Below are 25042 nucleotides of genomic sequence, written 5' to 3'. Positions count from 1 at the left end.
AAGCCCAGTGAACTCAGTCAAAACACTTCCATGGCATCAGTGATGTTTGGAGCTGGCCTTGGATGGGAATAGAGGACAGAATGAAAAAGCGTGAAGGTGACTGTGTGAGGAGGCGGAGGTAAAAGTCTCCTGGCATTGTGTTAAGGCCTTATGGGGTGTGTGTGGATGTGCATGGCCCCAGTGGGAGCACCAGGAAGCCCAGACTGGATTCATTGTGTGCTTCTCTCAGGGTATGTCTACACTACAGGAGTTTTTCTGTGTGCCTAGGAATACCAGCTCCCCAAGTGACGGCAGCTACATCGATGGACACATTCTTCCATCAACATAGCTGGGTCTACAATGGGGGTGAAGTTGACATAGCTATATAAGTCAGGAGTATGTGGGTCTTTTTACACCCTGACCAATGGAACTATGCCAATAAAATTTTTCAGTGGAGACCATACCTCAATGGTCATCTCCACAGGCCAGTGCAAAGTCCTGTCTCCTCCTGGCCCCTGTCAGCATGGCTAGCACTGCCAATGACCATTGCACAGCTGTGGCCATCTCCTGCAGTTGGTGCTAAGTAGAGGAGTGCATGGTCTAGCCCAGAGTGTGAGCACAGTAGGGCAAGGAGGAACTCTATTAACAAAAATCCTGATGCCTCTATGTAGCAGTAATACAGAAGCTCCCCGACTTATGCAAGCATTCCGTTCCGGAACGCCTTGCGTAAGTCGAAATTTGTGTAAGTCGGAAATGTATCTCTGGCCATTATGCAAAAAAAAAAAACCCCAAACCCCAATAACCTCCTATTTCTAGCTTACGGAAGTTTTTCCATAAGCTTGGGTTTGTGTAAGTCGGGTTTGCGTAACCTGGGGAGCGTCTGTATTTCTGGGCTCTGTGCGTCTGTGAATGTGTCTGTCCAGAATGTATCCTTTGACTAAAGAGCACTTTATGAAGAGGATTTCTGAAAACAAAGAGACCCCACCTTTTATGAGTAAAGTAAGAGGACTCCACCTTGCCCATTAAAACATGCATTGCATTATCTCCTGTTACCTGCGTCTCTGGCTTCTCTTTAGTGCATTGGTACATTTTAAATTAAAATACAACAACAGACATTAATACAGCTCTGCAAAATTGTCATGACAGTTTACTAGCAAAATCTACTCATGTGTTCTTATAATTATAGTGCTGATCATAGTGACAAAAACTAATGTTGTTTTAGGCTTTGTAAAATAATATGCTTGCCCTATATGAGTGGGAAAGTAATATTTTACAAGGCTACATCAGTGCAGTGTTAGGGTTTTAATGTCAAGTCTGAGAAGTCAGAAAATGAAAAAGTGGAGATTAAACAATAACCTTAACTCTACCCCCTTCTGCATAGGTATTATAACACAGTCTTTAATTACGTGGTCATACACTAAATTTTTACATAGTACAGCCTAGTGTCCACATCCTTACATAGGGAAGGTCATAGTTAAGGTTCCAGAAACAACCTTAACTTTAATCCTGTCTCCATGTTCACCATGTGCTCATCTTCTGGTGCAATATCTGAATCATATCATGAGACTAAAAATGCTTTTGATATTCTAATCAATGTATACTTTAGAAGGTGGCGAAAGTCTGTGTTTTTTGGCTAATAGTGGAATGGGGACTGTGAGACATTCAGACAGATCTTGGCCACCACTGTAACTGCTTTGTGATGCTCCGTCTGCATAAAGAATCTACAAAGTCGACTTAGGCAACTCTCCATAGATCCCCATCCCAAAGGGAATCCCTGGAGAGCTAGGAGCTGCTTTTGCTTCTTGCCCTATCCATTCTTTCATTGATTCATGGATTCTAAGGCCAGAAGGAGCTATTGGGATCATCTAGTCTGATCTCCTGTATAGCACAGGCCAGAGAATTGCCCAAAATAATTCCCAGAGAAGATCTTTCAAAAAACCGCCCAATCTTGATTTAAAAATTGCCAGTGATGGAGACACCATTTGGGTAAATTATTCCAATGGTTAATTAATTTCACTGTTAAAAATGTACATCTTATTTCCACTTTGAATTTATGCAGCTTCAAATTCCAGCCATTTGATCATGTTGTTATACCTTTCTCTGCTAAATTAAAGAGACCATTATTAAATATTTGTTCCCTTTGTATACACTTAGAGACTGTAATCAAGTCACCCCTTAACTATCTCTTTGTTAAAATAAATAGATTGAGCACCTTGAACCTATCACTATCAGGCTTTCTAATCTTTTACTCATTCTCTGAACCCGCTCCAATTTGTCAACACCCTTCTTGAATTGTGGGCACCAGAACTGGATGCAGTGTGCCAGCAGTGGTCCCTCCTGTGCCAGCTACAGAAGTAAAATAACCTCTCTACTCCTACTCGAGATTCCTCTGTTGATACATTCCAGAATCGCATTAGCACTTTTCGCTGCAGCATTACATTGGGAACTCATGTTTTGCTGATTATCCACCACCGGCTCCAACATTCCCTCATCCTGTAAATAATGCCTGTGTTCTTTGTTCCTTCTTCAGACCCTGCACCAAGTGGAGTTCAGGATCCATCCATCCCAGTGCTGCAGAAGGGTTTTGTATGGCAAGATAAGGGAGATGACATTGGTCTTTCCTGAATTCAGTGGGTGCTTGATCTAGAAGAGATCCGTGTTCATTTGCTAGCCTGCATGTGATGGGAGGCAGTGATATGGAGTTATGTAACTATAGCATGATGATTGATGGTGTTTTCAGTCTGAACTGGAGCCAAAATCAAATAACTCTAGTACTAAGATAATCTCCCTGACTACATTGAATGTGATTACAGTATGGTAATTGAGTGGGTTTTGCTCTATATTGGAAACTGGTGGCGGGAGGGGGAAGGAAATGGGTCCCTAACTTGAGAACGCTTAAAAGAAACGTAATTTTCAGAAAGTGCGGAGCAGCCATCCTCTTAAAATCAGGCCTCTTTCAAGCTGGGCTTCTGAAAATGCAGCCAATCACTAGTTACCTCTGAAAATCTTGCCCTTAGTTTTTTGAAAGTTCCTTATAATAAAAGGCTTATAAACCTCCACATTTCCCCTGTATTCTCCTCTGGCTACAGCCAACCCATGCAGAATTGCAGGCAGAAAGCATTCTTTTTCTCCCTGCCCTCTCGGGTGGAAGCTGGCAGAGGAGTGGGTGCCCAAATTAGGGCCCAGATTTTCTAAAGCGCTCAGTGCCCAGTATCTCTGCCCATTGAGAATGAAATTTCATTTCGGGGCCTGAGAGCCGGGGCCTTTTGAAGATCCAGCCAGTTATTTAGGTGCCTAAACAGAAAATGTTGAGTGCGGAGCGGTTTTGATCCCCTGAATCTAGGTGTATACTGTAACTGTAGAGTAAGTACTGTACTTCCATAGCAAGGCCCTCTGTCCTTGTGTGTTTCTCCATTGATCTCTGTAGCCGTTGTACGTATGGCTCAAAGGCAAAACATATTCCTTTTTAAGGCCTAAGCATGCCCTCAGCTGTGTAGAAGACTCCGATTGAATTCAGTACAAGCGTGCCTGCTCATCCTGTTTATAAAGGGGTACTTAAAGTCGCTTGTTTCCTGTCAAGGTGCAGCAAATGAAGTCGGATTAGAAAAGTGAGGACGAGGGGGAGTGGAAAGAAAATGTGCTTTCTATTCCGGCCATTAAATATGCAGTGTTTCCACACGCTGAGATCGAAATGGTATTTAAAGAACTAAAAGCTAATTATAGCAGGTGCAAACATTCTCCTCTCTCCCTATCGCTATTATGAGCTATTGACGAAATTGTCAAAATAGTCAGAAGGGATCTTGGTGCAAAGATCAAGGGCAAGAGTTTCAAATGTAGGGGCCCCAAATCCATACTGAGGGTCCTCCATAAGTGGCCCAATTTTCAGAAGTGCTGAGCATCCTGCAGCAGCTCCTGGTGAAGTCAGCAGAGGCTGCAGGGTGCTCAGCATTTCTGAAAATCAGGCTACTTACCTGGGTGCTCATATGAGAGTGCAGCGGATTGGCTATAGGCACCAAAGATGGGATTTTGAAAAGAGCCTAAGGGAGTTAGGTCCCAGTTCCCATTGAAAAACTTAGCCCTAGTTTTTAAATTCCCAAATTTTAAGCCCACATTCCCTAATTGAAAGTAAGAGGGAGTTTTAGGAAGACAGAAAAGATTTCATTACAGAGGCTGTGAGGCAGAACATGTCCAGTATTTATTAACAGCTGGCCTTCCGTCCCAATACAGTTAAGAAGTCAAATGAAATTAAGAATGAACATTTTTAGGTCTGGAAGTATATTTTGGGTATAAAACAAGACATTATTTGACTCCTGAAGGAGGAGGCATTGCAATAAACTATGAAGGTATATATGTAAACCTATAGTATAGTATAGCATGGAGGCCATGTGGACAAGTGGATAAGGCCCTGGACTGGGATGCAGGAGATTAGAATAATAGAATATGAGGGTTGGAAGGGAATTCGGGTCATCTAGTCCAACCCCCTGATCAAAGCAGGACCAATCCCCAACTAAATCATCCCAGCCAGAGCTTTGTCAAGCCTGACCTTAAAAACCTCTAAGGAAGGAGATTCCACCACCTCCCTAGGTAATGCATTCCAGTGCTTCTAGTGCCTCCTAGAGAAAAAGTTTTTCCTAATATCCAACCTATACCTCCCCGCACTGCAACTTGAGACCATTACTCCTTGTTTTGTCATCTGGTACCCCTGAGAACAGTCTAGATCCATCCTCTTTGGAACCCCCCTTTCAGGTAGTTGAAAGCAGCTATCAAATCCCCCCTCATTCTTCTCTTCTTCAGACTAAACAATCCCAGTTCCCTCAGCCTCTCCTCATAAGTCATGTGCTCCAGCCCCCTAATCATTTTCGTTGCCCTCCACTGGACTCCCTCCAATTTTTCCACATCCTTCTTGTAGTGTGGGGCCCAAAACTGGACTGCCACTGACTTACTATGTGACCTTGGTCAAGTCACTTCCTCCATGCCTTTGTTTCCCTTCTCACCCTTTGTTCATCATGTGTATGTAAAACGTAAGCTCTCGGGGCAGGAGCTTGTGTATGCACAGTCATAATGGAGTGAGTTCCCAACCTCAGTTGTGGCCTATAAGCACTCCTGTAATGCACAGAACACTGATAATGGGCATTGACTTTTCTCCCTTGTGCCCATGCTTCCTGATCAATGTTGATCATTAATCTAGAGGCCAAGTGTGCTTTTGCTGCCATCTGGGCATTCACAACTGTAAAAGATATCAGCAGTACAAAAGGAAACCTGTCAACGGTTAGGAAATTGGTTTGTAATTAGTATTTTGTTGCTGTAAGGTCTGGAATTTGATGAAGCTGCTGGGAGATACGCACATGCATACATGGACGCCCGCAGACCAGGGATGCTGCACAGACGGCTCAGATGGCTGCTATTTATTGAAAACGAACAGCCTGTGAAATCACTGTGAAAACAATGCATTGTTGGGGGACCACAGAAGGACCTCAGGGCTGCTGTAAGGACAAGACATCGTGGATGCTCCTTTTGAAAGGAATGATTTGCTGCTGAAGAGCAGCAGGCTCATTTGTGGCGTGTGCCCTCCAAGCTACCCAAACAGAAAATCCATTGTGGTCTTTGCCTGTGGTACAGCTGCACAGAGCTGACAAGTTAAGTGTTGCCCGCCGAGTTTTTACAATAGGACTTTCAAATGCTTCCAGGCAATGTAGAGTCGATGAGTTGATGATAATAATGTCCATAATCACCGCATTATTTAACGGTGCATTGTCACCGGTGTATACCCTGATCCTACATTTTGCTGTATTCCTGGACCAGAGGCGGGGAGGGGTTGACCTTTTCTAGGTGGATTGGCTGATTCTAGAGCAATAGTGAGAATTTTGCCCGGGTGAAAAAATAACAAATGCATTCTGGGGGTATATCACAGCTGCAATAGAAATAATGTTTTAAGTGTTTTTATGGCTGCGTCTTCCTTCTGTTAATCCCATCAAATGGGGTCCACTGCATAAGTTCTCTCTCTCCAGTGAGTGGGGAGGGTTTCAGGGCCCGGGTCCCAGCCTGAACCCGCATGCTCACACTGCTATTTTTAGCCCCGCAGCGTAAGCCCTGCAAGACCTCGTCAGTTGACCCGGGCTCTGAGTCTCATTGGTGGTTGTTTTTTTTTGCTTTGTAGACGTACCCTGTCACCCCTCATGCTAACCTTTTCCTTTATGACCTCCCACCACTTCGTCTTGTGTTGGCCTCTCTGTCTTTTCCCTTCAGCTATGAGCCAGTGGACTCATAGCTGTCAGGATTGTGCTTTACATGACCAAATCTCTGAGCCTGCACTCACTCATTTTTCTGTTCATGGGTTTTACTTGGAGCATGTCTCTAACATACACTTTCCTTGCATGGTCTCTTGTGCTGACACCACTCATCCATCTCAGCAGTCGCACTTCTGTGGAGCAGATCATTGATTTCCGGGGGAGTTGGCACCTTTGAGGATCTGAGCACTGAGTTTCTGAGTCACTTTTCCTAACGGGATCCTGAGTCACCTAGGCATTAATGAAAATTATATCCCAAGCATTTGATTGGCCATTATGGTCTGAATGCTTTGCACTGCTCCCGTGTAGCACAAGCAGACAGAATCTACTGGTGGATCTGGCCCCCAAAGTTTCTTACCCATCATTACTGTTTTTTACTCTGAACCTTAACTCCAGCTTAGTATTATATTTTATCTGGGAATTTTTCAATGCCTAAAGCAGAAGAAATACTGGTGCGAGACTAAATAAAAATGTGGATTGTGATAGTTAGTTGCACCTATGGGTAGGCGTAATATGATCTTTAACATCAGGTCAGCTACGGCTAAGAAATATACTACCTCAACTTTTTACTCTGGTAATTTTGACACATAAGGGGACTTTTCTGAAAACAGCTGTCTAGCCTTTTCAACAAGCTTGTAACTCACTAACATCAAGCATGTCTTTATTTTTACCATTTTTGGATTGCTGTAATAAAAAAATAAAATAAAATGAAACAATCTGGCATGGTAAAAGATATCTTCTGGTCTTCGCAGCTCAATGTCTGTCATATAAGCTAGACCAGCGGATTTATGGAATACATGGGACAGAGGAATAAACTTCATTTTGTACTTTTACAAAATCCTTAGATCCTTTTGGGGACAATAGTGCTTTGTATTCTAATATTACTCATGACAGTGTGACCTGTCCTTGTGAGGCACAAAAAATAGTGGGGGGGGGGGTGAGGGAAGGATTCTGTATCTGTAACAAATGGTGGTGACATATACATAGACACCATGGTCATCAGAGGGGATATATCTCAGAATCTTGAGCACCAGGACTTTGCCACATGGACTGAGTAGCTATAAGGATGTCACAAACTTTTATAGTCAATAGGGCCATCGATCCATTATCCTATGCATTAAGCAAGAGTACATTGAGAACAGAACATCAGAACACAGCCCTCAAGGTTTAGGCTAACAAGCCAACCAACAGCAGCAGAAAACCCCAACAACAACCCACCACTACCAAATGACACCACCATGCTAGAGCCTGCGCCAATGCGCTAGTGAAGGATTAACAATGTATTTGTCTTGGAGGAGATTTTTTCGAAAGCATCTCCAGGATTTAGGAGCACAAGTGCCATTGAGATTACACGGACACTTTAGAAAATCTCCCCCTTAACTTTAGAAGGTCTCCGGGACAGAGACTACTTTGCTTTTCCCTTCTGTGTTGTGTACAGTTGTGATCACACCAGCACCTAACAATTATTATTATCAATTCAGGGAGACCTCAGAAACCAGCTTCTGTATCTTTGTGGGGGGTGCGACGTGGTGTGAGCAGAATGAATAGAACCTTTAGTTTCAGAGTAGCAGCCGTGTTAGTCTGTATCGGCAAAAAGAACGAGGAGTACTTGTGGCACCTTAGAGACTAACAAATGTATTAGGGCAAAAGCTTTCGTGGGCTAAACCCCACTTCATTGGATATATGCAGTGGAAAACACACTAGGAAGATATATATATATATATACACAGAGAACATGAAAAAATGGGGGTTGCCATACCAACTCTAATGAGACTCATCAGTTAATGTGGGGCTATTATCAGCAGGAGAAAAAAAAACTTTTGTAGTGATAATCAGGATGTCCCATTTCAAACAGTTGACAAGAAGGTGTGAGTAACAGTAGGATAAAAATTAGCATGGGGAAATAGTTTTTAGTTTGTGTAATGACCCATCCGCTCCCAGTCTTTATTCAAGCCTAATTTAATGGTGTCCAGTTTGCAAATTAATTCCAGTTCTGCAGTTTCTCATTGGAATCTGTTTTTGAAGTTTTTTTGTTGAAGGATTGTGACTTTTAGGTCTGTAATTGAGTGTCCAGGGAGCTTGAAGTGTTCTCCGACTGGTTTTTGAATGTTATAATTTTTGACGTCTGATTTGTGTCCACTTATTCTTTTGCATAGAGACTGTCCGGTTTGGTGAATGTACATGGCAGAGGGGCATTAGTGTAAGTCAGGCTTTTCTGTATCTGCCTACCTGCTTATATGGCCTCTCTGACTGCAGCATCTGAGTGTCTTATGTACAAGACTTTTCACTTGCCGGTTTTCTCCTACCAGTCCTGCGTATCACGTCAAGTGATTAAAAAGATTCTGTACTATAAAGCTCGAAGACTTGTGAATTAATATCCTGTTGAATAAAAATGCAGTCCTATGGATCTTTCTCATTTCCTTCCAGCTGTAATGCCTCGGATAGACTTTATACAATTTCATTTTATTTTATTACCTTACTCTTTTTTTTATTATTTTTGTTCATAATGAAAATATAGCATACGCAGAGCAAATCGTGATCAAATATATGTCTTACGATAGAGAACTTTTTAACATGAAAAAGGAAATGTCAAGCTATTAATATTAAATTACATGGTGGGGAAGGGAAAGATTTTTTTTAAAATCATTCTTAATATAAATGTAGGAAATGGACAAGGCTGGGGAAGCTTTCTGATTGGCTGATGGAGGTTTCAGCTCATATCGTCCTGCGACAACATCTGCACCGCTAGGAATTAGCTTTATCCACATTTATCACCACTGTAAAAGTAAATTATCCTGTTTTGTAAGTGCAGTAACACATGGCAGGTCTTGTGATTGTTGAGTCAAGTGCTTGACGAATTTGGCCTTTGGCCTCCTATCTCAACACAAATCCAAGGAGCGAGGTTATCTCTCAACAACTGCACAAACTGCTGTATCTCATCCCTTACTCATCAATAATCTCCTAACTGGGATATGGGCTCTACAGAGTTGAATAACACAGCATCAGTTGTTGTTTGGTCTTTAAAGGCGTGCAGGCATTGCGTGATCTAATAGTGGAAAGCCATGTTGTGTCACAGTTTGAGTTCCACATTGGATTTTTTTTTCTAATCTGAGCACAACATGCCCATTTCCTGAAGAGCAAAGTTAAAATTTAATTTTTGCTACAGTATTGTTGCTGTCTCATGGCCAGATTGTGTCCAATTTTGGGTGGGTTTGTAGAGGGTCACAGGGAATCGCCCTTCACTCTGCCCTCAAGGCAGAATCTAGGCACATTCCCATTGGGAGTTGGTAGGCACTGTGTCCTGTGAATGCCACTGCTCGTATTAGCCATCCAAAAGGGGATGGAGAAGGACGATGGCTTTTATCCCTTAGCACTGGGCAAAAGCGCTAGCTAAGCACAGGGAAGCACACTCTGCACCTGATGCAAAGAGAGCAGAGCAGCTATTGTGTGTGTCCTTCAGCATCCTGTCCAATGCAAGAGCCAGAACCCATCCCTTAGGATATAGCAATTCACAATCAGGCCAGGAGAGAGAGAGCAGGGGACCGTCTTTTAGTTCTTTGTTTACACAGCCCATAGCATAATGGGGTCCTGGTCCCGGAGCAGGGCCCTACGTGCTCTAGTGACACTGATGAAAAAAACCAGTGAAATGTCAAAGTGAAGATCTTCACAAACACCCACTGAATCAACCCTCTGCTGCGAAGAGATGGGTTTCCAGAGGGTTGTTTGTACATTTGTATTTTGTGTTAACTAGAAGCCAACTCTCTGTGCCATGAGTCTGAAATACTGGGACCATTCAATGTTTCCATGAAACTTGTCTTAATCAAGATACAGTGCAGAAAAATAAAAAAGGATCTGAATACTAAGATGGGGTATTTGGGACTTTTGTCCTGAAATCAGGAGTGGTTTTGTGGAGGTGGAGGGGTGGGTGACCATCTGAGGCTGTGACCGGGGATACATTGACTCTACTTACTTCGCATCTTGTTGTAGAAAACATGGTGAAGCTGTAGGCACTGTTAACTTTCAAGTTGCTCAGCATGGGAAGGGAATGGATAGCCTTTCCACCCCTCTATAGCGCAGGCTGCTGGGTAGAAGAGCAAGGAATTCTCTTTCTCCAAAGGCCTTTACAGCACTTGATCTACAACCCAGTGAATGGCGTTGTTAATAATCTTCAGAGCAGCACACAGCCGAGCCATCGTCAACATCAATCTGGGAATCGGTGTTTTTGCAGTAATCTTTTGTCTTGGTTTGCATAAGGTACTTTTCATTTGGATGGACAGTACTGTATGACTGTGGGAGTCTGAATGAATTCCTTGGCTAGTGTCATGGGGTGGTGCGGGCAGGAACAAGGAATGTACAGAGGCGGGTCTGGTGGTTTCAAGAAGGAAAGGTGTTTGTTAGCAATCCCTTATGGCAGCGATACAGCAGAGTCAGCACTAACTTGTTCACTTCTGATTAGCACATTAGTAGCCATGTCGCTTGACCCTGTGTGGATGGGAGGAGGCATGCAGGGATGGTGGGGGGTGTGGGCATGGAGCAGCTGCCTTTTTCCTTGCCATGCTCCTTTGAGGATGTCAAAGTGGGGGGATAATCCTTCCTCAAGGACTCAGATTAACGCCTGACCCTGCGCCCCACTGTGGAGAGGAAGGTTTTGCAGGAGTGGGCAAAGGAGCCAGTTAAATCACATGTCCTTATGGTTCTGGTGCTTGGGTGTGGGGATTGCAGAACAGTGTAAAAGGGGCACATGGGACCTCTGCGAACCAAGAGGTTAGGAGCGGCATTCCCAGTAGATCCACTGAATCAACCTATTCAGAGGTCCACATCCCTTTCTGGCCTCCCCAGTGCCTGAGGGAAGATGCTGTGGACTAAGCTCTGATCTCTCTTCCATGGCTGTGTATGTCAGCAGTGATCCACAGAAGTCAGTGGAGTTAGAGCAGAATCGTACTGGATAAGTGGGAAGGCCTTGTGTGAGGTGAACTTCGTGGAATTTCCTGGTCACTCCACTCCCATCCAGGGGGTTTTGTCTTGAGGAGATATGATCCGCCCCTTTGAGGAGAATCTCTGGCTGCTCTAGACACAATAGGTTGTCCGTGAAAGATGGTGACTTTATCAGATGACAGTAATACACACCCTTCAAGAGTTCTTAGGGTGTGATCCAAAGCCCACTGAAGTCAATGGGAGCCTTTCCACTGACATCAAGCTGATGCTGGATCAGACTCTTAAAGCTTTTGATTTTTCACTCCTGCTGAGCTCAGAATTAAACAACTTGTGTGTTTCTTCTTCTTCTTCTTACTTGAATGTGACAAGGTATTATGATTAAACTCCTGCAGGATTTCCGCTTTTAAAATTATTCTGTCTCTTAGGCGCAACTGTTCAAAGTAATGCTTTTTTGGCTGCTGACACCTTAAAATTGGCTAAATTACATTAAGATATTGTTGCAGAAGGGGGGAAATCAGCTCTGGGCCAACAGCTTGTATGTCAAGTCTTGAGTGAAAACAGTTCTGGAAAATATGGCTAATTATGGGAAGGTCTGTTGACCCTGCCCGTTAGCAGGTTGCTAATGGGCACAGAGCCAGTAGGAAATTTCTTTGTTGGGCAGCAAGCTTTTTAAAATCTCTGAGGTATGTCATATTCTGTGTTGCTCATGCTCTTCTTTTTACCAATGTGTTTTTCTCTCCTGAACTTGGTTGGTTTAATTTAAACAGCTGTGGTTCTGTGGATGAAGGGAAAGCAGTGGATGTATTGTTTCTTGACTTTAGCAAAGCTTTTGACACGGTCTCCCACAGTATTCTTGTCAGCAAGTTAAGGAAGTATGGGCTGGATGAATGCACTATAAGGTGGGTAGAAAGCTGGCTAGATTGTCGGGCTCAACGGGTAGTGATCAATGGCTCCATGTCTAGTTGGCAGCCGGTGTCAAGTGGAGTGCCCCAGGGGTCGGTCCTGGGGCCGGTTTTGTTCAATATCTTCATAAATGATCTGGAGGATGGTGTGGATTGCACTCTCAGCAAATTTGCGGACGATACTAAACTGGGAGGAGTAGTAGATACGCTGGAGGGGAGGGATAGGATACAGAAGGACCTAGACAAATTGGAGGATTGGGCCAAAAGAAATCTGATGAGGTTCAATAAGGATAAGTGCAGGGTCCTGCACTTAGGACGGAAGAATCCAATGCACAGCTACAGACTAGGGACCGAATGGCTAGGCAGCAGTTCTGCGGAAAAGGACCTAGGGGTGACAGTGGACGAGAAGCTGGATATGAGTCAGCAGTGTGCCCTTGTTGCCAAGAAGGCCAATGGCATTTTGGGATGTATAAGTAGGGGCATAGCGAGCAGATCGAGGGACGTGATCGTTCCCCTCTATTCGACATTGGTGAGGCCTCATCTGGAGTACTGTGTCCAGTTTTGGGCCCCACACTACAAGAAGGATGTGGATAAATTGGAGAGAGTCCAGCGAAGGGCAACAAAAATGATTAGGGGTCTAGAACACATGACTTATGAGGAGAGGCTGAGGGAGCTGGGATTGTTTAGCCTGCAGAAGAGAAGAATGAGGGGGGATTTGATAGCTGCTTTCAACTACCTGAAAGGGGGTTCCAAAGAGGATGGCTCTAGACTGTTCTCAATGGTAGCAGATGACAGAACGAGGAGTAATGGTCTCAAGTTGCAGTGGGGGAGGTTTAGATTGGATATTAGGAAAAACTTTTTCACTAAGAGGGTGGTGAAACACTGGAATGCGTTGCCTAGGGAGGTGGTGGAATCTCCTTCCTTGGAAGTTTTTAAGGTCAGGCTTGACAAAGCCCTGGCTGGGATGATTTAACTGGGAATTGGTCCTGCTTCGAGCAGGGGGTTGGACTAGATGACCTTCAGGGGTCCCTTCCAACCCTGATATTCTATGATTCTATGATTCTATGATTCTAATGTACACACTTTACTGAAGCTCTTGAAGTCCTTAAGTTGAGTGATCTATGCACAGTGTAGTACCAGTGGAGGATCTGACTGACATCCAGAGGGGTGTTTTTCACAGGCTCCTGTCTCCGCACTGTTTGACATGCTGTAATCCATTTTAGTACTTTACTAGTTTATTTCATTAGCTTGGTGCTCCTAGTTGAAATATAAAAGTGCATGCTAAAAAATCGATTACTGTCAATTTCCAGTGCACTCCAATTACACTACCTGTTACATGCCTGGGGATAATTGCTAGTCACTGAAAAGTTAGTAGGATGCCTTGGGCAATCAGATGCACTTCACCTCTTGACTCCTTTTCCCATTTATATGGGGTCAGAGGTGCCCATGGTTCTTTGCCATTCCATAGCACAGATTCATAGGTCTTGGAGTTCTAGTCCTTTTCTCTTCAAACTTCTCCTGACAGAGTCTTCCCATCATATCCTTGGTCTTCCACATCCTTTCTGGCTGTCCTCTTCCTCCCTGACCTCTTTCTTTGCTGGTCGTTCTCCCTTTCTTATCCCATGTCCAGCCCACCTCAAACATGCACTCTCCAGGCTAATACTGAGAGTGCCAAGTTCACATTCCCCTTAATAATGTCCTAATTTCTACCTTCCACTTGCCTGCCGTTCTCAGTATATTATTTTCTACTACCAGTGTCTTCTTTTCTTCCATTTCCATATGACCCACTATTTCCAAACCACAGAGCAGGCAGGGACAAACACGTGCAGCATAGGGCATCCAGATAGTCAAAGTGAAGATCTGTGCCTCCTGCCCAGTGGGAGGTGGTGGCAGTGGACAATTTTGGTGGGGTGCCGGAGAGGTGCGTTACAGAAGGGCTTTGGAATGCAGCTGGATAGAGTGAGAGAAGAGTGCCCTTTGCACACCCTTCAATCCTCAGCCAAGCACTCCCTCTTCCCTCTCTTCTCCCATCATCCCTATTCCCTCCCCTCTTTCAGAATAAAAACAAGGAAGGCACACCATTTTCTCTGATTCCAGCTCGGTAAATCCAGTTCTTAAACAGCTCTTAAAGCAACCTCTTGGGCTTTGTCTGGAGAGCTGATCCCGGACACAATTGCACAAGTGATGCCATAACATTTTCTTCAAAAATATGTCGGGCATTCGAGAAAGAGAGTGTGTGGATATTTCCAGCTGGAGATCCTGCCTTCCCCATCCTTCACTTACTACCTACATGCATGGGCTGTTCTCAGCCTTTGCTCATACTCATCTGTTTCTAGGTAAGTCCTTCACCCTGATATTGCACAATGAACAGTCATTTACAGTAAGCCTTGCCTGGGGCACAATGAAGGTCAAATATATGAACAACCCCCCCAAGAGGTACCGATAAAACAGGGCACCTGTGTCGCAGAGAGTGGATGTACTTTTGTCTTGACTGGGGCCTTTGCATCCAGAGATTTGGCTCTAGGCACATGGGTAGGGAGAAGAATTGAAGCTCTGTAGCTTACTTTTGGACTCTCTTGGCCTACTTTGGCCTCCCAGTTTACAATATTTTCAGATGGTTGAGATGGTCTCGTTTTGTTTTGGTGCAGTCAGCATTAGATATAACAATCACCAGAAGCATTATTTAAAAAATCTTAGTGTTGGGCACTGTTGATTACCTGCTATTTTGATGTCTATGTAATTCCTGAATAAATGCTACCAGCATAATAGCCAGCATAGATCTCATGAAATCAATGGTCCAGGTTCTGTGGTATCGTGAATCAGTGTAGCTCAATCAATGGGCCCATATCCTCAGCAGAAGTAATTCATTGTCGCTGAGTCAATTGTTGCTTTATGCCATCTGAGAATCTGGCTTATTATGATTGCAGAGTATTAATCATAACATTTAAAAGCAGATTGGACAAACACCTGTCAGGGCTGGTCTAGGTTTACTTAGTCTTATCTCAGTGCAGGGGGCTGGAGTAGATGGCCTCTTAAGGTCCCCTCCAATTTTACATTTTTATGATTCAATAATAATTAATAACTTTATACAGTAGTCTGGATAGACATTGGAAATTCACTCTTTTGAGGTTTGCCCATCGGGTGTTATAAATAATATACAGTTTGGAAACTTTTCTGTTTTTTAACAAATGATTTCAGCAGTGCATACTGCCCTGACATTCTTGGAACATAATGAACTGTATACAGATTATCACAAGTTAAAAGTGAAACAGTCATTTAAACAAGCATAAAAATAATTGCTCTTTAAAGTATTACTTAGATGTCTCTTTTCTGGGCTTAGTTAAAAATGCAAAAAACCACTGCAGTACTTTTATCTTTTGCTAAGTGCAATAGAAAATAGCCAACAATACACAGGGAGAAAAGCTCTTCCATTTTAGCATTGTTTTAAAGAAACAAAACTAATGTCCTGAGCTGACACTGAGAGACACACTAACCATTTACATCTATTTTTGTCTCTCCGTGCAAATTAATAACTAATTGTCATTTGTGTGATGTGTTGAAATTAGTTCTTTCTTACTCGTCATTGCCTTAGACGTCTTGCCTCCCACTTCTTAAGGAGGTCAGGGCTTCGGCCGCCTCTTGAATCCCAAATGAGGTTTGTCAGTCAAGCGTAGCAAAATCTAATCTCTTCCAGAGGAAAAGAAGAAAACAGACCAGAAAATGATCTGATTTTCCAATTTCATGGCCAAGGTTACCCTGGGAAGTGCCGAAAGTGGCATTTAGAGCCCGTAACTAAGGTGGCATGCCAAACTAAGCACTAATAACGGCGCAGCCGTGTGGAAAGATACCGCTTTAACCATTTTACAGTTGCTAAGTGTGAAAATTGTAGTGTGGGCAAGCTGCTGAAATCTGCGGCAGTTGGTTCAAAGAGCTGGAACTGATGCTCGACGAGAAAACATTCTCGGGCTCTGTAACTCTTAACCACTGATGAAGCCGGCGTCTGCTTTCGCTGTTCAAACATAAAGCTGAACAGCTTCATTAAAGATAGAGCTCTTTTTGGTGGGAATAAAAAACAAGCCACTGCTGCCCTGCAAGACTCTCCCTAGGTTTTGTTTTGATCAGTTTAGCATATGTTAGCACATGTTAGCAAAACACATCCTAACATTGGACCTGGTGGATGGGCGTTGTTGATGTGATGCTGGCTTTTTGTACAGCTCTAAAAGAGGGGGAGAAATAAGTGACTGACTGTGGTTTAGTAATGATACAGTGCACTTCATAATGAGGAAAAACTAGGAAAATACTTGAGAGTCCTGTACCAGATGAAGAGATACTATGGTGATTAAAAATGTTTTTATAGATCAGTGTAAGGGCCCGCAGGTTCCCAAACAGCCCCCACAACCTGGCCATCACTGGGCAGCTCACCCAGAACTCCTAGAAGAGAGGGGGTAGCAGAACTCTGGCCCCTACCGGAGGTACCATCCACGAGGATCTTGATTGGAAGGATGATGACCAGCCCCAGTGCGTGGCCACACCAGACTGTTTAAGCCAGAAGGAGGCACAGGAAGTTGTCTGAGCAACTGGAAGACTTCCTGCTGTAGCAGACTTGACTCTTGCTGATTCCTGGTTTCTGATTCTGGGTCTTACCGAGGCTTCGTTCCTGGACTCTGATTCTGGCTTTTGCTGTCTTGGACTCTGGCTCTGACCACTAGGGCTGAGCGCCCCTGCGCTGACCACTAGGTCAGACTGTCCACGTACTGGTCCTGACTATCAGTGATTTTCCAGCCTTGTCATGTTGTGGGCTACTCCTTAAGGGGGAGGATTTCTCTCAAAAGCTGCTTTCCCCTTCCACTCAACATCCCTGCACCATACAGGCTCTGATCCTGCAAAGGCTTATGCCTGTGTTTAACATTACACATGGCAAATAGTCCCACTGAAGTGCATATAGTTAAGCGTGTGCATAAGGCTCTGCAGGAAGGGCGGCTTAAAGCACTTGATCACATGACAAAAGCAGTATTAAGGACAGTATTGGAAAACAAGCCGGAGATGAGTGTGTAATTTCTCTCGGCTGCTTTGCGCTAGAGCTGGTGTAAGATTTTTTTTAAAAATTCTATTTCATTTATTCAATGAATATTATTATCTTTTGTCAAATAAATTGATGTCTCATATCCGACCACATATGGAGCCAGTTGAACCGCCCCACAAAGATTAATCAAATAACTTGTTCAATAACCTCCCCATCCCAAAGGGCCAGGTCATCTCCTCGTGTGTTAAAGCCCAGCACAGGGGCTTTTGGTAGGAGGCAATCTCCTTACGCAGATCCCCTTCCTCCCACATCCTTACGCAGATCCCCTTCCTCCCACATTGTTTCATCAATGGGCTGGAGTTTGCTCCATCCCACAGAAAATACGCCGGGCCCATCCCGAAGCCATGCAGTTGCCACATGATGCCTGGGTCATCTGCTCAGAGGCCCTGAGCCTGCAGAACACCTGAGGCACCCAGTCAGCCCCTGTCCCTGCATGGCCCCATTGAAGACTGGCATACAGGCCTCCATCATGACTGAAGCAGCATTGCAGAACTCCTGCAAGTTCTGGAGAGACAGGTTTGAGTACTGCTGCCTCAAACTGCAATGGACATATTTTGACTTCAGATGACATGTCCCTGTGCATCTCAACTGATGCCCCAGGAGAACACATTTCGTTTCATACTGCTGCTGTTGTAGTTGGTTAATGGGCCAGAGGCAGGGCTCACTGGATACAATTCTGTGGCCTGCATTCTGTTGGAGTTCAGACTAGATGATCATGAGAACCTCTACTGGCTTTAGGAGGGAGAAGAGCTATTGAAGCTTGAAAAGCAATCTTGGCACAAGAACAAATGGAGATAAACTGGCCATGAATAAATTTAGGCTGGCAATTAGGAGGAGGGAGGATTTGAAACAACCTCCCAATAGGAGTACTGGGGACAAACAACCTCACTAGCTTTAAGACGGATTTTGTTTCTGTGTGGGATTATATGATGGGGCTGCCTGCGATAGCAGGGTACTGGAGTCCATGATCCAGGAGGTCCTGCCCAGTGCTATATTCCTTACAGCCTATGCACATATGAAACCTTTGGGCATAAGGCACCATAGGTCTGATCCAAGACCCACTGAAGTCAAGGGTAGTGGCTGCATTTTTCCAGCAGTTTTTGAAAATCAGATCATTTAAGTGCCTAAATATGGACTTAAGAGCCTAACTTTACGTACCTATTTTTGAAAATCTTGTCCTGGGTCAATTTGTATTGCTGTGTATCTTGGTAAATTAGTACTGCAGGTCACAGGTACTGATGAGCCCTAACTGTATTTGAACATTTGTTTCTAACCTCTGGTTTAAAGGAGGGTACTGTGTACCAAGCTCAGCTAGGGAACTCTCAAGAGTTAGTATAATTTTTTTGTTGAGATTTCTATTTATGGATTTTTAATGCATTTCTGCCATCGCATCTTTTCTCCTAATGGCTCAGAGTCTTGCCTTTTAAATGTGAAGATCTGAATGTAATAACTTTAGAGGACAAAATGCTGAGTTGCCAGCAAAGCAATAAATCACAATTGCACAAATTCCTTGCATAGAAATAATCACATGCAATGTCCATGTGTCACATTTGGAGAAAGAGAAATGTACTGTGTCACCTTCCTTACTGTTTATTTTAACAGAAGAATGAAAACTGGCGTACTCTCACAGAGTCACATGCTCTCCTGTCTCAAGGGAAATCAAAATAGATCTCCCAACATATTGCAACACACGCCAGAGCATCCACCACAAAGCCTGAGTTGAGTCTGGAGCAGGAGGGCAGGTGATGTCCATTGTTGTAGCAGCTGCATCCTTCTGTTCCAGTTGTGAATGGTACTCATACAATTGTGAAGGGGATCTGTGTAAACGCCCTGACTTAAAATTTGAAAACAGCTGTCCCCCAGAGCAGATGTGCCCCCCCATCCCACAAAACAGGTCCAAGGTCTGCGGAAATCTGGGAAGAGTCAAGTCAAAGCCAAAGCCAAAGTACTATGCATACTGCCCTGGAGGAACAACACTGGCCACTTCTGAAGACCTCTAGACAACATTTTTTGCCTTCCTTTGCAGCATGGGTCACTTCCAGGTTTAAATAGTGTAAATGGTGGATTCTCTGTAACTTGGGGTCTTTAACTCATGTTTTGAGGACTTCAGTAACTCAGCCAGAGGTTGGGCGTCTATTACAGGAGTGCGTGGCTGAGGTTCTATGGCCTGCAATGTGCAGGAGGTCAGACTAGATGATCATGATGGTCCTTTCTGATCTTAAAGTCTATGGCAATATCAGGAGTATGCAAGGTCTTGGAAAAAATTTTGAAGGAGAAGGTAGTTAAGGACATTGAAGTCAATGGTAAATGGGACAAAATACAACATGGTTTTACAAAAGGTAGATCGTGCCAAACCAACCTGATCTCCTTCTTTGAGAAAGTAACAGATTTTTTAGATAAAGGAAACGCAGTGGATCTAATTTACTTAGATTTTAGTAAGGCGTTTGATACGGTGCCACATGGGGAATTATTAGTTAAATTGGATAAGATGGGCATCAATAGGAATATTGAAAGGTGGATAGGGAATTGGTTAAAGGGGAGACTACAACGGGTCCTACTGAAAGGTGAACTGTCAAGTTGGAGGGAGGTTACCAGTGGAGTTCCTCAGGGATCGGTTTTGGGACCAATCTTATTTAATCTTTTTATTACTGACCTGGGCACAAAAAGTGGGAGTGTGCTAATAAAGTTTGCAGATGATACAAAGCTGGGAGGTATTGCTAATTTAGAGAAGGACAGGGATACCCTACAGGAGGATCTGGATGACCTTGTAAACTGGAGTAATAGGAATAGGATGAAATTTAATAGTGAGAAGTGTAAGGTCATGCATTTAGGGATTAATAACAAGAATTTTAGTTATAAGCTAGGGACGCATCAACTAGAAGTAACGGAGGAGGAAAAGGACCTTGGAGTATTGGTTGATCATAGGATGACTATGAGCTGCCAATGTGATATGGCTGTGAAAAAAGCTAATGTCGTCTTGGGATGCATCAGGAGAGGTATTTCCAGTAGGGATAAGGAGGTTTTAGTACCGTTATATAAGGCACTGGTGAGACCTCACCTGGAGTACTGTGTGCAGTTCTGGTCTCCCATGTTTAAGAAGGATGAATTCAAACTGGAACAGGTACAGAGAAGGGCTACTAGGATGATCCGAGGAATGGAAAACTTGTCTTATGAAAGGAGACTCAGGGAGCTTGGCTTGTTTAGCCTAACTAAAAGAAGGCTGAGGGGAGATATGATTGCTCTCTATAAATATATCAGAGGGATAAATACCAGAGAGGGAGAGGAATTATTTAAACTCAGTACCAATGTGGACACAAGAACAAATGGATATAAACTGGCCACTAGGAAATTTAGATTAGAAATTAGACGAAGGTTTCTAACCATCAGAGGAGTGAAGTTTTGGAATAGCCTTCCGAGGGAAGTAGTGGGGGCAAAAGATCTATCTTGCTTTAAGATTAAACTCGATAAGTTTATGGAGGAGATGGTATGATGGGATAACATGGTTTTGGTAATTAAATATTCATGGTAAATAGGCCCAATGGCCTGTGATGGGTTTTAGATGGGGTAAGATCCAAGTTACCTGGGAAAGAATTTTCTGTAGTATCTGGCTGATGAATCTTGCCCATATGCTCAGGGTTTAGCTGATCGCCATATTTGGGGTCGGGAAGGAATTTTCCTCCAGGGCAGATTGGAAGAGGCCCTGGAGGTTTTTCGCCTTCCTCTGTAGCATGGGGCACGGGTCACTTGCTGGAGGATTCTCTGCTCCTTGAGGTCTTTAAACTACAATTTGAGGACTTCAATAGCACAGATATAGGTGTGAGGTTTTTTTTGTAGGAGTGGTGGGTGAAATTCTGTGGCCTGCGTTGTGCAGGAGGTCAGACTAGATGATCATAATGGTCCCTTCTGACCTAAATATCTATGAATCTATGATTTCAGAATCTGTCTGCAAAGGCCCGTGGGCTGCTTTTGGATTTTGTCTTCCATCACAAGGGGTTTGGAAAGGTTTGCTGCATATAGAATCATAGAATATCAGGGTTGGAAGGGACCTCAGGAGGTCATCTAGTCCAACCCCCTGCTCAAAGCAGGACCAATCCCCAATTTTTGCCCCAGATCCCTAAATGGCCCCCTCAAGGATTGAACTCACAACCCTGGGTTTAGCAGGCCAATGCTCAAACCACTGAACTATCCCTCCCCCCCTAAAAGCTTCTACACCTGAACAGGGACTTGAACCCTGGACCCTCAGATTAAAAGTCTGATGCTCTGCTGACTGAGCTATCCGGGCACTCTTCCATTCACCATGAGCTCTGGTATTTGTAATGAAGCTTCTACAAGAAGTTTCTAAGACCTAGTCCAAAGTCTGCTGTTGTCAACCGAAAGACTATCACTAGTTCAGTGGGCTTAGTATCAGAGTCATAAGGTTTAGCATGGGTGTTTCTAGCCATGTCCATTGTCAGCTACTGCAAACATTTTTCTCATGTCTAGATAGTGTATTAGGTGGCACAGCTGTGTTTTTCTGTCTAGCTTCTTCAAACTACCTGATTTACTTAGTTGATGTCGTTGTGCATTGAATGGGCCATGAGAATCAATCAGGACATGATTTTGACATCCTCACCAATGGACTGTGGCATTCCTACAAGAGGAGCAGGCCAATGACAAGGAGGAGACTTTTCCCTGCATTTGAATATCTTGTGTCCGTCCTTTGAAAAACCCCTGGGGAGGGTGAAACTGAAGTTCAGAAGGGGGTTCAGTGAGTTTCCCGAGGGTGAAGAGGACACAGATTCCACGAGCCAGCTGAACCCCATGGGAAAAGATGCCTCTTGCAGAGAGCCATGGCTCTGGGTGTTCTTCAGAACCCCTCCTCCTGGCAGTTCCCTCGCAAGCTGTGGGGCCGTTGCCTGACCACAGTGTACCTGCACCCTCCATGGGGAGAGGATCGGGTGGGACAGAAGTCAATGTTGCTTTGATGAGCGTTCACTGAAGCTGATCATTCTGGTGGAGGCATCATTGCGTTCAGACAGGAGCAAGCAACACAGAGCAGCTGTTCTCCAAATCCATCTTCCTTCATGCCCAGTGGTAATTGTATCTGTTCTTGGCATGGATTTGATGCCCCACCATGGAATCAGCAGTGTAACTCTTTAAATGACACCCCTGCTCAGGGGTCTCACAGCGCTTGTTCTCCCAGGGTGGAACGTGCTGTGTGTACTTGGGAATATGTTGAGTTTAGCTGTTTGTCCATATTTTATAATGCTCTGGTGGTCAACACATCTTGTTTTGAAATGCCCAGAATCTTTGCCATCATGAGTCCCAGCCCTAGCAGGGCTAACTCAGACCTTCATCATTCGGACATAAGTTGATTGGGATCCATGCACTTGATTCTGTGTGTGGAGCCTTCCAATGACAGCTTTACAGAATGAGCTCCTTCCTGTTTGTTCTGGGTAGATGAGAAGGAGGAGATTTTTCAAAAGCTCTCAGCGCTGGCCTCGGGCTGCCCCCATTGAAGTCAATTTGCCACTTTTGTTTTGCAGAGCATCACATCCAGGATCCAGTGGAGCATTTTAGGAAAGCACTGGGTTGCTGAGCCCTAGGGGAAAAAATCCCCTGCCCTCTGCTGTTGTGTATTCACTTTGGCTGCTCCCTGCCTTCTGCCCTGGGAAGGTCTGCATGTCAGTAGTGTGTACAATGTATGCTCTGTAAAATGCTCAGTGAGTCTTGGGGATGACAGATATTCTACACAAGTAAAATGTTACTAGGGCCAGATCCTCAGCGGGTGTAAATTCTTGTGGCTTCACTGAAGTCGGTGGAGCTTAGCTGATTTTGGCTGAGGCACTGGTCCTTAGTTCTAATTTTAACATGTGCTAACTGGAATTAAATGCAGGCTGTCAAATGAACCTTTCTGGCAACTTTTTGGGATAAAAGAGAGAGGGATGTTCCATCTCTAATGCCATGACCAGCTCCTCAAATTCCATTTTCTAGAACCTTTCTGAGTTCTGTAGTATTCTGTGGAACGCAGTCTGGGAAAAGAAATGTAAATGTAAGGTGCTGTGTTTTGTTTGGCTGCCTTGCTGTCTCTTTCACAGTGCAGGGAATGAGCAGGTGTAGCCCTAGGTGAAGAGAAGTTGAAGACCAGTATGTGGCTTTTGTACCATGGCTTTTGTACATGTTTGCTGTGTTTTAATTGTGAGTGCAGCATTGGTGGTGCTGGGGAAATCACATCAGCAGCAATGTGATATACACTGTATACAGAGTTAGATCAGCTGAATGATGTTCTCTTTCCGTCCGGAAATCGCCAGTTCCATGCTCTAAAAATAGTACTCTAGAGCTTTAGATTGTGAAACCTTTTCTTGAGCAGCCACCCCAGAAAAGAGCAAAAATAAGTAAGGAGGGATGAAATTGTACGAATTGCTGGGGGTACTTTACTTGGCCATATGTTTACAATGTGGGAAAAGTTGCCAAGGGCCATTCTTATTGCAGGTTTCTGTGTTATTAGTCTGCAATATTATAATTAATATCATTTCATTTGTATTACCTTAGCACCTATGAGCCCCAGTCATGGGCCAGGGGCCCATTGTGCTAGGGACTGTACAAACACAGAACAAAGAGACAGTCCCTGCCCCAAATAGCTTACAATCTAAATAAGCTTGTTTGTTTAAAAAAATCCTTCTGACACTACAGCCTGCTGTGATTGTCAAAGCAAAATATCACTAAGCTTTGACTTGGTTTTACATTTTCAAAAGTTCATAAGTGTTGTTTAAGGGCCTAAATCCCAAGGATTTAGGGACTTAAACTCCTAAGTGAGTTAGGTGCTTTTGAAAATGTTGCCCTAGGTTGGCACAATATTAGAGTAACTCTCTGCAGGATCAAAAAAAGGCAGCAACAATGTATTAATAGTACTGATTTTGCAGGGACATATCCACTATTAAAACCCTTCACCCTGCAAAATTTGTATTTGCAGATAAATTAATGAAAAGCTTCTGAAGCCCAGAGGAGAGACCCACCTATCTTGCAGCACTGATGTGGTCCTAGCATGACCCTCATGGACAGAGATACAGACTTCAGGAAAGAAGACGTTTGTCATAGTCTCTTTGTCTGGGTTGACTTCGTGTAACTGTGATCATGCAATGAGCACAGGACACATGAGTAACAACAGCCCTTTAAAAAATATTCACAAATAATGAGGCGTTAGCTCCTAAACCACCTAGAGAAGCAGCATCTGTTCATTAAGCCTCGTGCACTTGAATTCAATACAACAGCATAAAAAGACAGGGCAAGTACTAATTAAGAAGCTCATTAATAATAAAATTTGACTCCTCTATAGAAATGAAATTGATCCATACTGCAAATAAAGTCTGTTTATTTTTAAGAACAAATTGAGTTCCTCTGAACTTTGACAGGTTTCAGAGTAGCAGCCGTGTTAGTCTGTATTCGCAAAAAGAAAAGGAGGACTTGTGGCACCTTAGAGACTAACACATTTATTTGAGCATAAGCTTTCATGAGCTACATGAAACCGATGAAGTGAGCTGTAGCTCACGAAAGCTCATGCTCAAATAAATGTGTTAGTCTCTAAGGTGCCACAAGTCCTCCTTTTCTTTTTGTAGGTGCTGTATTGACACCTTAGCTTAATTTCAGACATGCTCAGTAAGGTATTGTGTGTACCCTCCTGGAGATTTTATCCAGTCAGCAATTAACCTTGTGTTCTGAACAGGGCCGGATTTACGCCTTATGCACCCATAGGCACAACTTCTTCAGCGCCCCCCCTGCCTATAGCTGACCTTCATGTTGCACACAGTTTTAGAGCAGTAAGATGCTCCTAGAATGCAGGCGCCCCTACCATGCCTAACTGGAAATCCGGCCCTGGT

General features: G+C 43.8%; 1 protein-coding gene and 1 non-coding gene across 5 annotated transcripts in view; one reads left to right on the top strand and one right to left on the bottom strand.

The window, feature by feature from the left end:
- Window positions 1-25042, top strand: part of EPHA5 (EPH receptor A5) — a 304714-nt gene that overhangs the window by 82480 nt on the left and 197192 nt on the right. The gene's annotated exons all lie outside the window — the stretch shown is intronic.
- TRNAK-UUU (transfer RNA lysine (anticodon UUU)) lies at window positions 21396-21468 on the bottom strand. The gene has a single exon. It is a non-coding gene; the product is annotated as a tRNA-Lys (tRNA).

This window comes from Eretmochelys imbricata, chromosome 4 (genome assembly GCF_965152235.1).
Source record: "Eretmochelys imbricata isolate rEreImb1 chromosome 4, rEreImb1.hap1, whole genome shotgun sequence".
Classification (NCBI taxonomy): Eukaryota; Metazoa; Chordata; order Testudines; family Cheloniidae; genus Eretmochelys; species Eretmochelys imbricata.
Note: the sequence above shows the minus strand (reverse complement) of the source record. Positions and strands in the feature narration are given on the sequence as shown.